Here is a 22,242-nt window from a genome sequence, read left to right as displayed (position 1 = left end):
ATTCAGCTAAGTACTGGGTGACCTGCAAACACTGTGTGAGATGATAAAATGCTATTGTTGTTTTAAGGCACTAAACTCTGGGGGTAATTTGTTACACAGCGATAGATAACTAATACAATCTCCTAAACCAATCTTCTAATTTTCTCATATTTTTCTATCCTACTGAACTTTCCCTGGCTTTTTATTTCCTGAGAGATTTCCTTGATTGTATCTCCAGCCTCTTTTAATTTCAGCTGTCATATTTGTAATTTCTAAAAGTCTTTCTTGAGCTCTGATTGTTTCTTTTTTGCACATAATCTGTTGCTGTTTTAAGGGGTCTTCTCTTTTGATATTCTCCCCCACTCTTTGTATTGTCTCTGATTCTCCTGAGTCCCTTTTTTTCTCCTGTTTCTCTCTCGTGTTGGAAGTTGTCCTCAAACGTCTGCTGAGCCTTGCTTTTTTTTTTTTTTTCAATATATTTCTTTATTTGGCTGCATTGGGTCTCAGTTGTGGCGCGTGGGCTTAGTTGTCCCATGGCATGTGGGATCTTAGCTCCCCGACCAGAGATCGAACCCACATCCCCTGCATTGGAAGGTGGATTCTTAACCACTGGACTGCCAGGGAAGTCCCAGCCTTGCCTGTTGTTTGTATTCAGGAAAGAAGCAGTAGAAAGGGTGCTGGAAACTCTAGGAAATCTCTTTGTGAGGTCTGGAGTTTGCCAATTAGTGACAGCACTACAAGACAACGGCTGGACCGCAGCTCTTTATTGTTAACACCCTGACATCAATATTTAATGCTCTTCCTCTGGCTTAGGTCTAAGACGGGTCCTCCAACCCGCCTTGAAGGTAACCTGGCTGTATGGTAAAGGCAGTGGTTTGACTATTTAACCCAGCACTACTCAGAGAGCCAAGAAACATAGTTCATTTCCCATCAGATCCAATCCTGCATCTCTGGCCTCCAACACTATTGTGGGAAGAAAGTGAAAATTCTCAGTTTTTTTTTTTTCCGGGTTGAATAGTAGTCCCATTCAGGTCAGTTTCTTTGGATAAACGTTCCAGTTTTCAGGCCTCCTCCCCCAGCGCCTTCCTGAGACTGAGTCTGGATTTCTTGGAGGAGGGCAGGGGGCATTGGTTAAAGGCTTTGGATCCACGTGCTGCCGTCCGTGCCCTCCCTGTTCTCTAATGAAGCCTGGCAGGTCTGGATTTGTCCTGGGCCTGCTGTCTCTGCTGAGGTGCTGCAGTCTCTTATGGCGTTCTGAGCCGTTCTGTGGCTCCAACTACTGGGTTTCATGGCCCAGCCATCTGCATCTTGCCTTAAGATCCCAGCACACTGTCACCAGTGTGCCCTGAGCCAAGGCCATCAGCCCACCAAGTCTCTGAGGCACACAGAAACCTGTAGAGTCCCGGAGCTAACAGACTGCAGGGGTCCAGGAACATGGCCTTGGGGACACCCAACAGTCCCCTCCTACCACCAGCTCTGAGCTAGCAGCGCTCCAGCCCCACGTGGGGCATAGCTGAATAAGAACCTTCTCCCCGATGCTTGCAGGAGCTCCCAGGCTGGGCAACCATGAACCCTGATGTTCTGCTCTTTCCATTCAATTCATTTAACGTGCTCTGTTCCAGAATTTCTGCGCAGAGTAGCGAAAACAGGGCACAAGCCCCTGCCTAGTCCCCCATCTCAGCTCCCCACTCTCTTCCCCTCTCCCCCAGAAATGGCAAGAGATCTGCATTAATTTCTTGCAACTCAAAGACTCTCCCTGACTCCCAGATTCCTCCAGCCCTCGGTGGCATCCCTCTCCCCTCTCCTTGGGGCCGAAATGGTGAACGATTACAGGGAGCTTTTTTAAACAACAGTCCCCTGTCAAACATTTACGTTTTCCGGGTAACACTGCCCATGCTGTGAAGTGAACATCCTTAGAGATAAAGCTGTGCTGACATGTATGGAATTGCAGGGCCAAGGGCCGCGAACGATACAGAGGCTTTGGGTGCATACTGTCAACTGGTGAGAGGGAGTAACGTTATAAGCCGTTATCTTCCCTTACAACACTGTGGTTACCTTGATCTGATCAGCCAGAAGTGGGCACGGATTTGAGTGAGACTCTAAAGCTGTCTGCAGAGGAGGACGTGCAGGGGAAGGGAGAGGAGAGAGGGGAGGAGCTCAGCCCCCCCAAGACTCAGCAGCCAAGATCTGGGCTGCAGCGGAACCCCCGAGTTTAGGAAGAAAAGTCCGAGGACACCAGAAGCCCTAAAGTGAAAGGTGGGCACACTTTTAGTCTCAGTCGCCACTAAGGAAACTGCCAGACACTACAGTCCAAAGTGAATACGAATTCTGGACTCATGTCCTGAAACCAAGCTCTTCTTGGTTACTTCAGAGAAAAAGAAATTTAAGGGAAAAAAACAAAACAAAACAAAACCCAAAACCTTCTTGTCTGAAGCTCTGCTCATTCTGTTCCCTTGTTCCCAGCAATGGTTTTGGAAATGGTTAAGGCTTAGGGTCACCGTAAGAGTGGTCTTGGCTTCCAGCCAGTCACCCCCGCTTCTGCAAGTATCGAAGAGTCTGTGCGCTTTTCTTTTTTTTTTTAACATCTTTATTGGAGTATAATTGCTTTATAATGGTGTGTTAGTTTCTGCTTGTGCGCTTTTCTTAAGTGATGCTGATGGGCCAGGGTCTTGACTTGGTAAACTTGGGGGATTTTTCGCTCTTTGACGAGAAACTGTGACTTTAAGCCTCAGACTACTTTGGGGAAACCTACAGGCACCACTGGAAGCAAATCAAATCGGAATCTCTGGAGTGGAGCCTAGGCATCGGTATTTTTTAAATGCTCCATGTGTATATGTGTGTGTGTGTGTGTGTGTGTGTGTGTGTGTGTGTGTGCGTGTATATTTTGTTTGTTTGTTTTAATAGACTTTTTTTTAAAGCAGTTGTAAGTTTACAGAAAAATTGAATGGGAAGTACAGTGAGTTCCCATATACCCCCTTTCTTCTCCCCCCAGTTTCTCCTGTTATTAACATCTTGCATTAGTGAGGGATATTTGTAACAATTGATGAGCCAATACTGATACATTACATTAATTAAAGTTCATAGTTTACATTAGGGGTCACTCTTTGTGGTATACGTTCTATGTGTTTTGACAAATATAAAATGACAAGTATCTGTCAATACAGCATCACACAGAATAGTTTCACTGCCCTAAAAATGCCCTGTGCTCCACCCCTTCCTCTCTCTCTCCCTCCATGTCCCCCTGAACCCCTCCAAAGTCTTGCCTTTTCCAGAATGTCATATAGTTGGAATCATACAGTATGTAGCTTTTTTTTTTTTTTTTTTTTTTTTTTTTTGCGGTATGCGGCCCTCTCACTGCTGTGGCCTCTCCCGTTGCAGAGCACAGGCTCCGGACGCGCAGGCTCAGCGGCCATGGCTCACGGGCCCAGCCGCTTCGTGGCATGTGGGATCCTCCCGGACTGGGGCACGAACCTGCGTCCCCTGCATCGGCAGGCGGACTCTCAACCACTGCGCCACCAGGGAAGCCCCAGTATATAGCTTTTCACATTGGCTTCTTTCCCTTAGCAACATGCAGTTAAGGTTCCTCCATCCCTTTTCATGGCTTCATAGCTCATTTCTTTTCATACCTGAGTAACAGTCCATCTTATGTACTTGAATAATATTTTGGTGCATGGATGTACCACAAATTTTCCATTCGGCTACTGAAGCACATCTTGGTTGCTTCCAAGTTTTAGTAATTATGAATAAAGCTACCATAAACATTCACATGTAGCTTTCTGTGTAAATGTAAATTTTCAACTCCTTTGAGTAAATGTCAAGGGGTGCAATTGCTGGAGAGCATGCAAGAGTACGTTCAGTTTTATAAGAAACAGCCAAACTGTCTTGCAAAGTGTTCATGCCATTCTGCATTCCCACCAACAATGGATGAGAGTTCCTGTTGCTCCACATCCTCGTCAGCATTTGGTGTTGTCAGTGTTTTGGATTTTGGCCATTCTGATGGGTGTGTGGTGGTATCTCATTGTTGTTTAATTTGCATTTCCTGAAGACACATGGTGCTAAGCATCTTTTCATCTGCTATTTTGGCATCTGTGTATCTTCTTTAGTGAGATTTCTTCTCAGATCTTTTGCCCATTTTTAAATTATGTTGTTTGTTTCCTTCCTGTTGAGCTTTAGAAGTTCTGGATACTAGCCCTTTATCAGATGCATGTTTTGCAAATATTTTCTCCCAGGCTAGTGCTTGTCTTTTCATTCTCTTAACAGTGTCTTTTGCAGATCAGATATTTTTAATTTCAATAAGGTCCAACTTACCAATTTTTTCCTTCAGACATCCTGCCAGGGTTGTGATCCAGTGCCCAAAGAAAAGAGTAAATATGGCCTGGCGGCATATTTATTTTACCACCGGTCTCAAAGGCTGTTACCCTGGGAAATTTGGCTCCATGGATCATGAAATAAGTGGAAAACATCCTATTGTATCCGCACCACAGATCTCTGTCTGAAACGCACACCAAGTCATGAGAAAGGGAAATGGCCAGTCTGAGCTCAGTCCTCCTAAGGTGGAGAGACTGGGCAGTCATACAAAGTGACAGCAAGATGGGAGATGGAAGGGAGACTGTGAACAGAGCACCCGGGCTGGAACGTTTGTCAGGAATGCTGGGGGCTGGGGGCTCTGCCATTTACAGCCATTAACGTGCGCTGTGTCCTCCAAAGCCTGGTTGGAATTTGTATCCTTTTTTTCTCATAAGCTGCTGTCTCTTCCACAAGCTGGGATTCACCAAGAGACTCATGACTTCTTTTTTTTGGCCACACCACGTGGCATGCGGGATCTTAGTTCCCCGACCAAGGATTGAACCCATGTCCCCTGCAGTGGAAGCGCGGAGTCTTAACCACTGGGCCGCCAGGGAAGTCCCCGGGACTTCTTTTAAAATTACTTTTTAAAAAAATTCCAATATGTATGAATATTTCACTATTATGATCGAGTCGGGGTAGGGAGCCACGTCTATGGATGTCAAAAGTAAAGTGACTTTAACAGAATGAAGAATGAAAAAGAAAAGGTGAATAAAGACTTGGGCCCTCCTACTTACGGCCCTAACGCGGGTCCCTCATCTATGCCAGCTGCCACGGCTCACGGAGGGCAGGGGAGTCTTTGTGAGGCCAGGGTGACCTGAGTTACAATAGTGGCCCATGCAGAGCACAGTCCTGGGAGCAGAGCTTTATCCTCTGCAGGAATGCATTCACCTCTCTTCCATCGTGGCGACACCCTGCTGGTGACCGTCATTCCTTTGGTCCTGGTGACTTGGTGCTGAGTAGAAATCTCTGGAAGGTACCTGGAAGCACAAGCTCTCCGAGCTGCCAAGTGTGATGATCACCTGGCCCAGAGGACCCGTCTGTCTCTGTGTCCTTGAAGAGAATCTCATTGTGGGATAAACGGGGGGGAGGCACATGAAAGGTGGTCGTGAGAGCTTATGAACTCGCTTAAGAGGTGGCTGTGATAGAGCCAGGGCCAGACCATTTCAAATCATCTTTACTCTCTCTCTTTTTAAATTTTTCTTAAATGGAAGTGTAGTTGTTTTACAGTGTTGCGTATCTTTCCTCTCTTTTAGTGTGTTTAAATAAACTAACACAAAATTTACCATTTAAACCACTCTTATGGGTACAGTTCAGTAAGTGCGTTCACGTTGTTCTGCACCCTTAACCGCCATCCATCTCCAGAACTTCTTCTTCATCCTACGCTGAAACTCTCTACCCATTAAACACCAACTCCCCATTTCCCCCCAAAACCCAACCCCTGGAAACCACCGTTCCACTTCGTCTCTATGAATTTGACTACTCTAGGGACTTCACATAAATAGAATCATACACTGTTGGCCCTTTTGTGTCTGGCTTACTGCACTCAGCATCATGTTTTCAAGGTTCGTCCATGTTGCAGCATCCATCAGAATTTCGTTCCTTTTAAAGGCTGAAAAATATTCCACTGTATGCATATAGCACAGTTTGTTTATCCATGCATCCGCTACTGGACATTTAGCTATTGCGAATGCTGCTGCTATGAAAATGGGTATACAAATACCTATTCAAGTCCCTGCTTTCAGCTCTCCTGGGTGTGTACCTAGGAGCGGAATTGCTGGGTCATACAGTTATTCTACACTTAGCTTTTTGAGGAACCACCATGTTTTCCACAGCAGCTGCACCATTTTACATGAGCACCAGCAATGCACAAGGGTTCCAATTCTTTACATCCATGCCAGCACTTGTTTTTCTGTTTGCTTTTTGATAATACCCACCCCAACGGTATGAACTGGTATCTCATTTTGGTTTGATTTGCATTTCCCTAATGATTAACAATGTTGAGCATCTTTTCATGTGCTGATTGGCCGTCTGTATATCTATCTGGAGAAATGTCTATGCAAGTACTTTGCCCGTTTCTGAATTGGGTTGTTAGTTTTTTTGTTGTTGTCACTGAGTTGCAGGAGTTCTTCATATATTCTGGATATTAATCTCTCAGACATATAGGATTTGTAAACATTTTCTCCCATTCTGTGGGTTGTACTCTGTTTTGATCCCACCTCAGATGTGTCCAGTTTAATTTTTAACCACCCAACTGGACCAGGTGCCCCGTCGATTTTATTCCTGATTTTGTCAGGGACCTGTCTCTGGGTAGACCCACCTTTCTGAGGCTGGGCTCTAACCTCTCAACCTTTTTAGAGTAAAGAGTAGAAAATCATTTGCTAGTGGATGTTCCTATGACTTCGAGCACCTTGTTAGCTCTCAGTTCCAACCTGTTCCTTTTTGTTTGGATGATTCATTTACCGTATTTATTTTACATAGCAATTTACCCAAAACTTTACTATTAGCCTCTTAGGACAGTTAGAAATTTAGGACAAAATAAAGTGATTGGATTTCTCCTCCTAAGGCTTAAAATCTCTATTACTTGATGCAGGGAGGTGGATGTCATTCAATTCTTTAACATTCTGTGAGGATGTACATGTAGGCCGCGTGGATGTGTGCTCTCTGAGCAGAGAAAGGTGGCTCCTGCTGTCTATAAAATGGGAATCATGATTGCTACTTTTCTCAAAACTACACAAAAATGCCAGGGGTTTACTTAGCACCAGCTGGAAAAAGAACCCAGATTTCTGCCCAAGCATTTCAGCATTTCCTCTCTCTTTTCCTCTCCCCCTTTAGAAAACTTTTTTAAAACCATCATGATTGGTTCTCTGCTCAACCATTTCTGTTGCTACTACCCCTGGAAACAAACCAGAAATTGTAGTCTACCATGCTCCCCTGACCATAAATGGCAACCTTAAAAAAAAAAAAAAATCGAGGCAGCGTTTCTGGAAGAAGCAGACTTGAAGACCAAACTTGACATCAAGCCCTACTGAGAGTGTGAAAACTGGAACCATTTCCTTACTGATTGCTAAAGCAGGGTCGGCAACTACATTTCATTATAACTTAAGGAAGACTTAGAAATGGGTCAAAGTGTCGTTTTTAAAAGGCGAATTTTTGTTTTGTGGTTTGTTCAAACTCAGAAGGATGTAAACCTGACTGCTATGGGAGAGCTGGCCTTCCCTAGCTGGAAGACCACCAAATGCATGGCTTTTTGTAGGGTTTTTTAAAAGATAACAAATTCGATTATTAAGTTAAAGCCTTTATGAAAAGGAGCAACACCATTACAACCGAGAGTTAATTCAATCACGTCTAGCCTAGGAAAAATGCTGAGCACAGGACAGATGCTTAGACATACACATACATACTGCATTGTGTATATACATATAATATTGCGTATATACCCAAATAAATCATGTATTTCTCTTTGTTCCTTAAGAATATTTCATTAAATGCACTTGTTTGTGGAACAAATTATCATAATTCCTGCCTTTCCTTTCCAGTGTATCTCCTATTCTTCTGTTGAAAAGAATACATAGAATTTTTAATTCTGCGGTATTTTTTACTGGTGGGCTGCTCCTGCCAACAGCAGGAAACCAGGTCTCTAGAAATCTGTTTTAAAGCTTTGAGAATGTTGTGACAATTGTTTTAATTATATTGTTTGCTAAGAAGTACCTCAGAAAGGAGCTGCGACATTGCTCGACTCAGAAGGCCTCCAGAGGGATAAGTTTGCAATGGGCTCGCTTCTCAAAGGTCACCACCGTGACACCACACAAATACCTCTTCCCTTGTCATTTTGGTTGGGGGGAAAAAGAAAAAAATCCTTGCCTGGGGCCAGCCGTGCCTTCTGCCTGGTTTCCCTTTCCTGATGTGTAATCCGAGCGGATGCCCTGGATGCCTTCTTTCCGTTCCCACGTGGGATGATTCTGTCTGTGAGAGACAGGAAACTATGATTGGAGCTGTTGTGACCATTTAAAAGGGAGGGCTCGGGCCCGGCACTGACCTTTTTAAAAGTAAGTTTGTTAGAGAGCCTTTCATGAGATCAGCATGATGTCAGGGAACATGAGGTTAAATTAGCACATTAAAGAATAAGAGAAGTGGCTGACAATCAGATGAACTCAAGGCTTACTTCCATAAGAGATCAACAGGAGACAGGAGTTTTCCAAGGCAAACATGAATGGGTTTCTCGGCTGGGTCTTGTCTGGCACCAACGTGAAGCTCTTGATGGTTTAGAGCAGCGGTCCCCAACCTTTCTGGCACGAGACCGGTTCCTGGACGACAATATTTCCGGGGGGGGGGGGTTGCTTCAGGCTGCAATGCCAGCGATGGGGAGCCGCGGAGAGGCAGATGAAGCTTCGCTCCCCGCCGCTCACCTCCAGCTGTGCAGCCTGGTTCCCTACAGAACGCAGACCGCTGGCGGTCCTCTCGCCCGGGGGCTGGGGACCCCTGTTTTAGAACACTCAAGAGGCCACATTTGGGGCGAGGCAGGACGGGGATGCGTGCGTGCGTGCGTGCGTGCGTGCGCGCGTGCGTGCGCGTGCGTGCATCCGTGCGCGTGCGCCCCACGTGTCAGCCACCGTCCTGGTGCTTCCCTGTAACCAGATGAAGGTTATTAGCGAAAACAGCTTAAACTGTGCTCACCCAGGAGTCATTTCTCCCCTCTTGCTTGCAGCATCCAAGTGACCCGCTCGGGCTCGCCTCGAGTTCCTCCTGGGCTGGTGCGATTTCGATTTCGAATAATTTGGGCTGTCAGAGCTGCCAGTGGAAAGTGGAGGTTATTTGGTCTGTTTCAACATCTGGGAAGGAGCGTGTCATTGTTTACATTGTTTACTGCATGCCCTAGGCACTGCAGCCGATTATGCATCGTGGATCCTGCTCAGGAAGCCGAGATAAACCCAGGCTGGATTTCTCAGCTTCTATTCCCATCCCTGTTTTTATTGTCATTTCAGAATCAGGACATTCATCTTTTTATGGTATCTCGTCTGATGTCGGCGCTAATTACTCTCCCTACATTAAATTCCCTGCAAACACTGAAATGCCCCCAAGGCTTCCATATGGAAGAAAGCCACCCACTCCATTTTTCTTGAGTTCTGCAAGTTACAAGTCGGGGAGCCAGGGGCTCTCCCCCTCATCTCCCAAGGTGCGTTAGAAGATGCCAGGCTTAATGGCCATTTATTGTGACAGTGCTTGCCTCCTGCTTCATAAATCGCCCCAAGAAATGGCTCACCTTCAAAGAACAGTCTTTCCACTGGGGATTATTTCTCAACCCTTTGTTGATGCTCTCCTGGATTTTGCTTGACATCGTTCAGTGAGCTACTCTCTGTGCATCACAATCGTTGTTACTGCTTTTGTTGCTGTTGTTCCAAAGGACTCCTCACCGTCCTCGCTGCTCACAGGCTCTCCACACGCCCATCCAGTCTGCACTGTTTCCAGACTAATCTTCCCGATGGGCAATCTTTTTGCTCCAATACAGGCTTCCCACAGCCTTGCGAATTAAGTAAAAAGCCTTAGCCTTGCGATGACACTCAAACACTGTACCACGTGGTTCAGCCTACTTCCCCCTCCCCTACAAATGCCCTCTCTGTGACCAAACCTGTGTCTTATTATTCTCATCGCACACATACTTTCCCTGCCTTTCCTCATACTGTCTCTTTAGTCTAGAACTACGAATGCCTTCCTCCCATCTCTTCCTGCCCGCAGTATGCCCAGTTTCCACACTCCAAATCAAACCTATTTCCTTCATCAAGATTTTCTCAGTCCCTCAAAGAGATGTGGTTGTATCCTTCTCAGAACCTCCACAGTATGTGCTCCTGCCACTTTCAGGGTGATCAAATCTACTGGGACCACTGGAGAGTTTGTTATGGTAATCACAGGCAGACACAGACTGATGGATAGTTTGAATTCCAGTTGATAAAAGGCTTAAGACATCAATCAGCTCCCTGTGATGTAATTTACCACAGCTGGATTGAGTTGCTAGATTTCTCCAAAACGACAGAGGGCCACGGGGAAAACTGGCTGCCTCAAGGTGAATTTTGTATAGCTCTTCATAGCCCCCACGTGTGTTGCATGATCTCTCCAGGTGGTTTCTAGCTCTAAGACCTATAACCCTATGAACAACTTCTATTTGTTACTGCTCATAAAAGTCACGGGCCAATATTTTATTTTCACCTGGCACATAAAGGATGCGAGAGGTTAATTGAATAACCTAGGCTCATGCAGCAAGGCAACACTCGTTCTCAAACCAGACTTGAGGTATTTGAAGCTGAGTCCCACTGCCTCACCTTCTTTTGTTGATCAGAATATTTCATTAAATGCACTTGTTTGTGGAACAAATTATCAAAATTCCTTCAAAATTTATGGGGTACTCTAAATGTACAAGCATTTGTATTGCTCGCCACTCACAAAAACCCTCCTGTGTGGTTAGGTCGACTGCCCTTCTGCCCTTGTAGCAAAAGGAAGCATATGGCAAAGCTGCCCATCCCAGCCCCAAAGTGGTTAATCATGAGTGGAACAGTTTTTTGTTTCATTTTTTGGCTACTCTGTGAGGCTTGTGGGGCCTTGGTTCCCCAACCAGGGATGGAACCGGGTCCCTGGCGGTGAAAGCTCAGAGTCCTAACAACTGGACCACCAGGAAATTCCCTGGAACAGTCTTAAATTTCAAATTGCACCCCTCCCATTAACACTCCAATCTCTACTACCTTCTCAAATCGATAATTATTAGATTGTTCAAAGGAGCCAGACGTCTCTAGGGAAGCAAACCTTTGGAGTGCCCTGGGTATATCTCTTACTTTGCTTGCCCTTCCCACTTCTTTCTAATCTCTGAGCAAAATGTTAGCTGATGTCTGATGCCACCACACAGAACCAAAAGAGGACTCCTGTAAGGTTGGTGCCCCCGCCGATTTCTCACTCTGTGGATATAATAACAGAGAGTACACCAAAATTGCAGGATGGCCCTTTGCCTCCAAACCTGTAATTGTCTCTTATTTACCAAGCAACCCTCTGGTCTTGGCCACGAATTGTCTATTCCTAGAAAAGATGATGCAGTGGGATAAAGAGCAGTGGGTGTTGGATATAGACTTGGGTTTGAATCCAGCACGAACTACTACCACTACCTGCAAAATGAGGAAAACCATGCCTGATTCATACAGGTTTTCATGAAGTATAAATTCAATAGTATATGTAAAGTTTTCAGCTCTCATCTTGGGCTCATAACGAGCCTTGGTTATCACTTTTGAAACCTTTGACCCCAAAGCAGCAGACTTACCACTCAGTGTGAGTCGAGTCAGCAAGTGAGGGAACTGTACCCACAGTGTAACCTGAGGGATGCAGACCTGGTACTTGATCTTGCCTTGGGCTTTCTCCACTCGCTTTTTTTTTTTTTTTTTTTAGAGACACGGAGTTTGGAGGAATAAGCTAGAATAGAATATAAACTCAGAGTACTCATCTTCCCTTTGCTCAAAGCTATTGAGATTATATTTTATAAATCCCCCAAATAAAATATATAGTCTGACCATACAAAAAAGGTTTTAACTGACACTGTCTCATAAAATCCAGAAAGGGTGGTTGCCTTACTCATTGTGCTTTACACGTAGCAAGCGATGAAAATAAATGAGTGTGTGGAATAATAAATAAATAAATGAGTCTGTGGAATAAATGAGTGAATGAATGAGACACCATCACTACCATCACTGGTGTGGACATATTTATACATTTATATGTACAATTACATGTATTTATATTTATACAAATAGAAATATTTTTATACATTACATAAATTTATAAAACTATATATATAAACTTGCACAGTTTTTATATACACGTACATAATTCTTGCATCCTGGTCTCCCTGATATATTTGCTCTTTGCTCTATCAGTCAAGGTCCCAACAGGAAACAGGTGGCCCTTGAATTAGAATAATTCAAGAAGAGCTTAATAAAGTGACTGTTTATGAAAGTGTGGGTGGGATGGAGAGGAAGCATAAGGAACACTAGTGACAGTGGAAGAGCTGTTACTAGTCCTAGGCCTTAAGGGATGAGCGCGGGAGGAAGCCACCACAGGAACCTGGATAAAAGAGCATTTCCTGAGAAGGTTGCCTTGATAGGAGGTCAGTGGAATGACCGCCTGGACCGCACTGTCCTCCCTCCCTTCGATCTCCTGCTCATGGACCGAGCCCAGTGGGGAGTCAGAGCCCTGGGGAACCCATGATATAGTTATCAAGGAGGGAAGGAAGGGGGAGGGGAGGAGGAGGGGGAGGAGAGGAGGCGGCACGTGAGAGACATTGGGTTTGGGCTATGTCTGAGATCCGAGGTACTTTTTTTTTTTTGCGGTACGCGGGCCTCTCACTGTTGCGGCCTCTCCCGTTGCGGAGCACAGGCTCCGGACGCGCAGGCTCAGCGGCCATGGCTCACGGGCCCAGCCGCTCCGCGGCATGTGGGATCTTCCAGGACCGGGGCACGAACCTGCGTCCCCTGCATCGGCAGGCGGACTCTCAACCACTGCGCCACCAGGGAAGCTCCGAGGTACATTTTTTAAAGAGGAAATTAAAAGCGAAAACTGTTACTAGAGTCTTGGTTTCTTACAGTGGTTCCCTGCCTAGAATTCCGCCGCCTCCCCCTCTGGCACTTGGGTGTCATCTCCCCTAAGTCGTCTTCCTTCCACTGGCCTCTCGTGACCTGCAGGTGCCTGAGCGCCTTCCTCTTTGCGCTCCCCTCGCACTTCTGACGTTCTAATGACTGGTTTCCTTCTCCAGGAAGGAGAAGGGGTTTGGTCCTCCTCGTCTCTCCCATCCCCAGCCTAGCGGCAGGCGCACAGTAGGTGCTCCGTCACTGTTGGTTTGAATGGATGACTACGTTTCCCACGAAAAGAAAGCAAGCTTGCCACTCAGCTACTACACCTGGGTCCCTTGGTTTCCTAGATTAAAGCCTAGAACCGCCGCCTTCCCTGTAAGCGCATCTCTTCTTACTTAGAAGGGCAGGCAAGTGAAGACCACCGAGAGAAAGAGGCGAGGGCGCTGGTGAAGCCGAGCGTCTGGAGGTCAGCAGCGCCCCGAGCCTGGGAGCAGCAGGAAGATGGGTGGAGGGGGGCGCTCAGACCCGCAGCCACGTCTGGAGAAAAGAAGCTCCGGTTATCAATTCCTGCTAAAGGTACTTGGGGTATCGCTTAAACTAACACTCGAATTCCCAGTAACCCCCTTCTCTTTCTGGAAGCCCTGACACAAGAGACCTTGAAGAAAACAGCAGATATGCTGATACGAAGGTCAGAGAGATCGGCAGGACGAGGGGAGGCTGAGCAGGTCAGGGAGATCGGCAGGACGCGGGGAGGCTGAGCAGGTCAGGGAGATCGGCAGGACGCGGGGAGGCTGAGCTGCCTGGGCGTCTCTTCCTCAGCTTTACTCTCTTCTGTGGCTCAGTTCGCTTTTGGTCGGTGGTGTGTGATGTGTATGTGTGTTCGCTTGTGTATGTACATGCACGTGTGTGTGCTCATGTGCGCATAGGTGTTTGTGAATATGTGCGTATCCCTGTGTGTGTTTGTACGTGTTTATGTGTGGGTGCTTGTGTGTGTTTGCATGTGTGTCTGATTTATGTATGTGTGCATCTGTGTGTGTATATGTGTATGTGTGTTCGTGTGCATTTGTGTATGTGTGTATATGTGTTTGTCTATGTGTGTGTGTGTGTGCCTGTTTATGTATGTGTGTATATATGTCTGTGTGCATGTCTGTGTGTTTATATGTGTGTATCTGTGTTTATATATGTGTTTGTATATGTGTGTATACGTGTGTGTTTATATGTGTGCCTCTGTGTTTATGAGTGTTTGTATACGTGTGTGTATACGTGTGTGTTTATATGTGTGCCTCTGTGTTTATGAGTGTTTGTGTATTTGTAGCTGTGTGTGTATACGTGTGTGTTTATATGTGTGCATCTGTGTTTATGAGTGTTGTCTATGTGTTTGTATATTTGTATACGTGTGTGTTTATGTGTGCATCTGTGTTTGTATATGCGTGTGTGTGTTTATGCATATGCCTGTGTAAGTCTGTGTATGTGTGTGTGTATATATGTTTGTGTGTACGTGTGTGTAGGTATGCGTCTTTGTGGATGTGTTTATGCGTGTTTGTGTGTGCACGCGTGTGTGTATAAGTTACTGGGCCCTTATGCTCTAGGAGTAGTTCTAGCCCACTCTCTGCAGGAGCCAAAATTGGGCAGAGAAGTATTTCTAGGCAGAAGGAGGCGGCAAATGAGCGAGAAGGGCTCTGGGTAGCACTTTCATTAGAACCTGCCCCTCCCCTGCCGCACCTGTCCCTTCTCTTGCTGAATTTTCCCGTGTGCTCCAGGCAGACTTGAAATCGCCTGGTGAGGTTAGCCCACAAACCGTAAATATTTGCTGAGCGATCACTGTGTGCTGGTGACAGAATTCTCTTGGTTGTGTTGCACAGAACTGCCTGGGTTCTGTTGAAGGGAAAAGATAAATACTGATCTTTATAATTATCTCTTTCCAAATAACAACAACGTTGAGCCTTCTGTCATTGGAAAGAGCTCGGCATGCTTTCCCTGCCCCCTCCCTCATTTGATCTGGAAGCATGGCGGGCTGTGAGGTTGTGAAGGGCTGCTCCTTGTTAAGGAGAAAATAAAGCCCATAGAAGTGTGGACTTGGTCAGGTTCACATAATTATGTGGGATTGGAAGGTGGCTCTTGGACTCTTTTCCATCAGACATCATTGCCTTTCTAAAATGATGTTGACAAGGGTTCGTGGAAGGACATTTTTAAAAACTCCTTTTAGGGGTAACGCAGCCTGAATAATGAGAACTATATGCTGGCCCAGGGAACTCCTTAATCCTCTCCAGCAAGCTTTGCCAGGCTTTTTTGAGCATAAAGCTTCTGTGAGGGAAATTCCTGAAAAACAATGAGTTCCATGGAACTACTGTGATTAGAAGAGCTTCCACAATTAATATTCAAAAATGATGTTGCTTTAAGAGATGTGCTTAGTCAGGACCCTGTATGCTGAGGGGCCCAGGAGAGGGCTGGACAGCTGGCAGCGGCTGGCTTCCTTCCACACCCCCTCCCATTCTCTAGGTGGCACTAAGTAACTTCAGTTTAGCACTTTTTCCCCCAGGATGAATTGACACAATGTTTTAAGTTCATTTGAGCAATTTACAAATAGTACTCTATGGCAAGTCAAACTTTAGGAAAAGAGGTTGAGTTTCTGACCTTGAGTCTAAACTTCCTTACTGCAGTTTCAGCTTCAGCTGGGACTAGAAAAATTTAGGTTTACTAAAGAAAAAAAAAAAGAAAGAAAAAAAAAATCCACCTTCAAATTTCCATTTATTCTGGAAGGTTCTACAGGAAACCAAAAGAGTTGTTGGGTGTCACCGCTGAGGGGTGTGATTTCTTACAGACGTAGTTCCAGCTTCCACAAATGTCGTGGCTTAGAATAATTTCTGGAAGTGAGATTGGTCAGGTTATGGGACCCAGAACTCAGAAGTCACCTCCAGAATTCTTACAGAAGCCCCAAGACAGTGTTTGTGCTGGTGCAACTTGGGTATCTGGCCAAAGCTCTCCTCCTCCCCTGCTTTTTGATCCCTGACAAAAGACCACCTATATTTTCTGATCCCTCTGCCTGAACTCTGAGGGATGGATGGAGCAAAGTGGGAAGTGTTCCTTTAATGACTAGTGAGCAGAGGGTCTGGCCTTGCATTTCTTTACAGCTGTGTGACAGTGGGGTTTATATTCTTCGTGTGGGAAATGAGGGTGTGAAATAAGAAGAGAGAAATATATATGTATATCCATCTGTGTCCCTGGTTCCTGACACAGAGCTCCTAAGATCCCTGTAAACAGGGGTCCGGGGAGAATCTTAGTTGATCTTTGACCTGGGTGCTCCACACAGAGCTCCTAAAGCCTTGTAATTCCTAAGTGATAAGAGCATCTGACAGAGTTCCTAAATCCTTTGGAATTTCCTGGGTGATAGGAGTGTCTTTTGTTCTAATGAGGTGGCTCTTTGTGAGCTCCTGGATGGGGACTGGTCACCAGAAAGACTAAGGCATGATCAGAAGCTTGACACATTCAGGCCCATCCTCCGTCCTTCAGAGAGGGGAGAGGGGCTGGAAATGGAGTTCATAATCATGCCTGTATGAGGAAGCCTCCATAAACATACCAAAGTGTGGGTTTTGGAAAGCTTCTGGGGTAGTGAACACATCTACACACCGTAACCATGGGAACAGAAGCTCCTGCACCCAGGACCCTTCCAGACCTTACCCTATGTACATCTTCATCTGGTCGGGTGTATCCTTTCCTATATCCTTTGTAATATATCAGCAGTAGTAAGTGGACTGTTTTCCTAGTTTCTGGGGGACACTAACAAATTAGTGAACCCAAGGAGGGGGTTGTGGGAACCTCTGATTTGTAGCCAAGTTGCACAGCAGTCATGGGGAACCTTGGGACGCACTGCTTGCGGCTGGTGTCTGAAGTGGGGGGCAGTCCTGTGGGGCTGAGCCTTTAACCTGAGGGGTCAGTGCTAATTCTGGTTAATATCAGGATTGAATTGAATTGTGGACACCCAGCTGGCACTGGAGAATTGTTCAGTGTGGGGAAAAAGTCGAGTGTCAGAAGCATGGTGAGGGTGAGTAGGGGAAAGCAGTGCATTTTTCCAGGACGTGGGGATACCGGCTTTGCCCACCATACACAATTATTGAGGGAGTCATGTGAAATCACATAAGACAGCACTTTACAAATGGAGACGTACTAGACAGAGATGAGGTATTACAAATTTTGTGAACCAGTATGGAACCCAGATAAAAAACTGGTGGCCCAGTTTCCAGCAAAGACTCTCCTTCTGGATGAAATCCTCTCGGCACAGTCTCTCTCCCACTTGCACTGTCTTCCAGGGACATCTGGTAGTGTGCCCTGCAGGGCTTCAGGTGTGTGTGGCCTCCTGGAGCATTGGTTTTATGCAAATAAAGAGTTGGGCAGAAACATTCATTTTTTTTAAGATCAGAAATGCATTTAATTTGACTCCCAGGAAGAAAAGAGTTGGGAAACGTATATGAAATGATATTTGCTATGCCTTTTTTTTGAAGTATAGTTGATTTACAATGTTGTGTTAGTTGCAGGTGTACAGCAAAGTGATTCTGTTATACACATATATATTTTATATATATATATATATATATATATTCCTTTTCAGATTCTTTTCCCTTATAGATTATTATACACTATTGAGTATAGGTCCCTGTGCTATACAGTAGGTCTTTGTGGGTTATCTATTTTATATATAGTAGTACACATATGTTAATCCCAAACTTCTAATTTATGCCTCCTCCCGCTTTCCCCTTGATAACCATAAGTTTGTTTTCTATGTCTGTGAGTCTATTTCTGGTTGGAAATATTCGTCTTTAAATAACATTATTCATTCATTCATTCAACCCATGTTTATAGAGTGCATGTGGAGTAGAATTAGATATAAAAGTAGCTGAAGAGTCGTGATTCTCTCTCGTCACTTATTCACGATCTGTAACACAAATCTATGTGCAGGATATATAATAATCCTCAGTTGATCAGGATCTTAGTCTGTTCAGGCTGCTGTAACAAACTACCATAGACTTGAGGGCTTAAACAAAAAACATTTATTTCTCACAGTTCTGGAGGCTGGGAAGTCCAAGATCAAGGTGCTAACCAATTCAGTGTCTGGTGACAGCCCACTTCCTGGTTCATCGATGACCATCTTCTCACTGTGTCCTCACATGCAGAAGGGGCTAGAGAGCTCTCTGGGGTCTCTTTTATAAGGGCACTAATCCCATTCATGAGAGTTCCACCCTCATGACCCTAATCACCCCCAAAGACCCCACCTCTTATACCATCACATTGGGAACTAGGATTTCAACATATGAATTTGGAGGGGTGGGGGAAGGATGATATAAACATTCAGTCCATAGCAATCAGTATAGGCAACTAATCTTACCCCTTCCATTCCCCAGTAGTTTGACAGTTTATTTTAATTCAAATATTTTTGCAGTCATTATGTAACTTGAAAGTTTGGACCAGCATGTTGAATTACAGCCATAAAGATTGTGTCAGACTTTTCTACGCTGCTGGTTCTGAAATTTCCACCACGTGATAAATGGTTTTCTTGACCTCAGGCTCTCTAAACCTTGAAGCACACAATGGTGTGTCTTTGAAATGTTCTTCCCTAGCTAAGAGTAATAATCACTCATTCCTTTGTAAAACCATACTATGTCTTCTTTACCCAAAGTTCTCTTCTGTTAGTCCCATCACTAAGGATAGCTATTCAATAACTAGCTGTTCTTTCCACTTACACTTAAATTAAAAAAAAAAAACCAAAAAAACACCAGCAAGGAGCAAACTTGAAGGAAGCCATCATGGTATTGCTGAGAGAGCTGGAGTCTGACCCAGGAAGATGGTGTGACTCTTACCCCACCTAAAAGCATGCACCTTTAGTCAAAGTCTTCAACCCTCCAGGGACCCTTCTGCATAATGGGGACACAAGTATCAACATTGTGGTTTCCCTGACAGTGCTTTTCAACCTTGTCTACAGGGTACCTCTATGTCAGGGTCCCTGCTTCCAAACTTCCTTGACATTCCGTGCTCATCCTAAACATTTAGGTCTGTTCTACTTACCCTTCCGCAATGTAACCAGACTTGTTTTAATGTACAAATAATGTTTTTCTTCCCAAATCTTTGAGTGAAACTGATGCTCCAGAGAGAGGCTTTACATACCTCTAGCATATTACAGCATATCTCTGGGATGTACCTATACTTTAGAAGTGTGGTTGTTAAGATGATATTCAGGGCTGAAAATATTCAGCAGGTATGCATCCGTAAGAACAATATTGGCCGTTAAAAATGCTGGAGAGGGTGTGGAGAAAAGGGAACCCTCCTGCACTGCTGGTGGGAATGTAAGTTGGTGCAGCCACTGTGGAAAACAGTATGGAGGGTCCTCAGAAAACTAAAAATAGACCACATGATCTTGCAATCCCACTCCTGGGCATATACCTGGACAAAACTATAATTCAGAAAGATACATGGACCCCTAGCAGCACTATTCACAATAGCCAAGACATGGAAACAACCTAAATGTCCATCAACGGATGAATGGATAAAAAAGATGTGGTACACATACACAATGGAATACTACTCAGCCATAAAAAAGAGCAAAATAATGCCATTTGCAGCAACATGGATGCAACCAGAGGTTTTCATACGAAATGAACTAAGTCAGAAAGAGAAAGACAAATACCATATGATATCATTTATATGTCGAATCTAAAATATGACACAAGTGAACCTATCTACAAAACAGAAACAGACTCACAGACATAGAGAAGAGACTGGAGGTTGCCAAGGACTGGGGGGGAGGGAGAGGCATAGACTGAGAATTTGAGGTTGGTCGATGTGCACCATTACATTTAGAATGGATAAACAACAAGGTCCTACTGTATAGCACAGGGGACATATCCAATCTTCTGGGATAAACCATCATGGAAAAGAATATTTTAAAAAAAGAATGTATATATGTGTAAAATTGAGTCACTTTGCTGTCCAGCAGAGATTGGTATAACATTGTAAATCAACTATACGTCAATAAAAATAAATAAATAACTATTGGCTGTTAAAATATTAAAACACCTTTGTTTCAACTGGTAAATAACTGCTCCCCAAGCCCTTGAGTGGCATCCATTTCCCACATCACTCCGCTCCCCCGACCCCTGAACTCTGCATGCTCCAGGAAGTAAAGAGTTAATGCCTGTACTCCAGGGACCTCTGGGAGCCTCCACAGTCTGATTAGTTGGTGGCCTGTACCATACAGGCTGTTCACTGTTTTGAATGTCATCCCATGTTACATGTAACATACATGAAGCTGCTGGCACAGGCTAGCCACTAAATAAGCGGTAGGTATTTTCAGTCCTGTGGCTTTGGAGAATTGCCTACTTGGAGTCTATATTTTGAACAGCAGTGTAACCGGCATCCTTCCTTCCCTTGGGGAACTGCACCTTCCCCATTCTCTGAGGTTCTGCTGAGGCTTCCAACTGCAGCACCCCATCCCTCCAGTGGCTCACAGGATGGGCAGTGATGTAGGTCTGGAAGATCAGGGTCCCCATTCCCTGACAGGCATGTGCACATGACCCAAGATAGAGCAATAGGAAGCTTCCCTTAGAACTCTACATAGTCGTCCCTCAGTATCCACAGGGCGAGTGGTTCCAGGACCCCCCTGATCCCCACAGATACTCATGTCCCTTATATAAAAAGGTGTCTGAAATTCGATCTGCAGTTGGTTGAATCCACTGATACGGAGGGCTGACTGCATTATGAATGCAGGGCCTGAAACGCTTCTTGGCCCCCTTTGAAACATGAGCTGAAAGGATGTGGCCCCAGAGCTCCTGTCTGTGCAATGAAGGAGGAGCCTGGGAAGTGACACACAGACAGAAACAGACAAACGGAGAGACTGAGAGAAAGAGGGGACCCTGGTGATGCTGTCTGGGCACCAGACCAAACTTTCATCCTTCACAACGGTGATTCTCAAGCTTGAGTGTGTGTCAGCATCACTGGAGGCGCTAATGAAGAATCCAGAGGCCTAGGGATGTTGGAGTGGGAAGGGGTTGGACCCTCTGTGTTCGTGCCACACTCTCCAGGTGATTGCGTCCACATCAAAGTTCGAGAACTACAGCTTTACAAAAGCATGCGATCCAATACACCTCCTCTTTTGCTGTAGCTACTTAGGTTTCCAACAAGCAGACTGGGAAAAGCACCTAGAACTTTCTGGCACCACGTAGACAGGGAATAAAGCAAATTTCTGGTCAAGGTCCCAGTATCCCTGATCTTGGGTAGCTTAGTGAATTGCAGGTTTTACTCATGAGGAATATTCTCCATGGACCCAGGGGTGGCGGGAGCGAGATTTTGAAGTGGTTAAGATGACTCCTCCCATCTTTCTGGGCTCCCCTGCGTCTACAGTTATCTGAAGGGCATTCCCTGAGCTGGAAGAAGTTAGGCGGCAACCTAAGCTATCAGGCAGATGGCAGAGGAATGGGGAAATAAACAATAAACAACAACGGAGTAAAGAGAAGTTGCAGGACTCTGGGACACAAGGTATCAGAGCCCTTTCTCTTCCTTTTGCCTTTGCATCTCACCGTGTGCTGGGTTCATTCTCTTGAGCTATCTCATGTGATGTGACTATCGCCAGCTCTGGGGCTCCATCCTGAGGGGTTCAAGACTGTAGGACATCCACCAACCAAGCTGAAACGTCCCAACCTCCTCACTCTAGCCTGAATTAGGTTATACCCTCTTGCCTGGGCTAACCCTGTGGCCAGGGGATAGCAGCTCTTACCAGAAGGGGGTGGGTGGCTGCTGGCTGGGCAGACAAGAGCCGCCCCATCTCATATTAATAGTGAGTCATGTGGTATTCTTATATCTGTCACCTCATTTGATCTTCACAGCAGCCCCACAAAAACATAAACTATTACAGTTATTAGCGTTGATGAGGAAACTGAGGCTCACAGAGTTCCTACATGGCAGAACAGGATTTGAACCCTGGCTGTATTTTTTTTTTTTTTTTTTTTTGCACCACACAGCATGTGGGATCTTAGTTCCCAAAACAGGGATCAAACTCATGCCCCCTGCCCTGGAAGCACGGATTCTTAACCACTGGACCACCAGGGAAGTCTTGGCTGTATTTTTAAAAAGAAAAAGAAATATAATTGCTCACTTAGGCCCCAAAGTCCATGGTTAAGCTCGCTTCAGGCATGGCTGGATCAGGGGCTCTAATGATATCATGAGGACTCAGTATCAGTCCACCTCTTGGCTCTTCCTTACTTTGTGTGGGCTTCTGTCCCAGCTGCCTGTGACAGCAGCAGCCCAACCCTCACTCCACAGTTGTCTCAGG

The 22,242-nt window shown here is 45.3% G+C and overlaps 1 long non-coding RNA gene across 1 annotated transcript; it reads right to left on the bottom strand.

Moving 5' to 3' along the window:
* Positions 1-7,955: 7,955 nt before the first annotated feature.
* On the bottom strand, positions 7,956-9,015 carry LOC307182820. Its single transcript, XR_013827270.1, has 3 exons — positions 8,733-9,015; positions 8,489-8,630; positions 7,956-8,289 (listed from the first exon to the last, which is right to left on the bottom strand). It is a non-coding gene; the product is annotated as an uncharacterized lncRNA (long non-coding RNA).
* Positions 9,016-22,242: the final 13,227 nt, after the last annotated feature.

This window comes from Stenella coeruleoalba, assembly GCF_951394435.1.
Source record: "Stenella coeruleoalba genome assembly, chromosome: 2".
In the NCBI taxonomy this organism is placed as follows: domain Eukaryota; kingdom Metazoa; phylum Chordata; class Mammalia; order Artiodactyla; family Delphinidae; genus Stenella; species Stenella coeruleoalba.
This window is presented reverse-complemented; position numbering and strand designations above follow the sequence as displayed.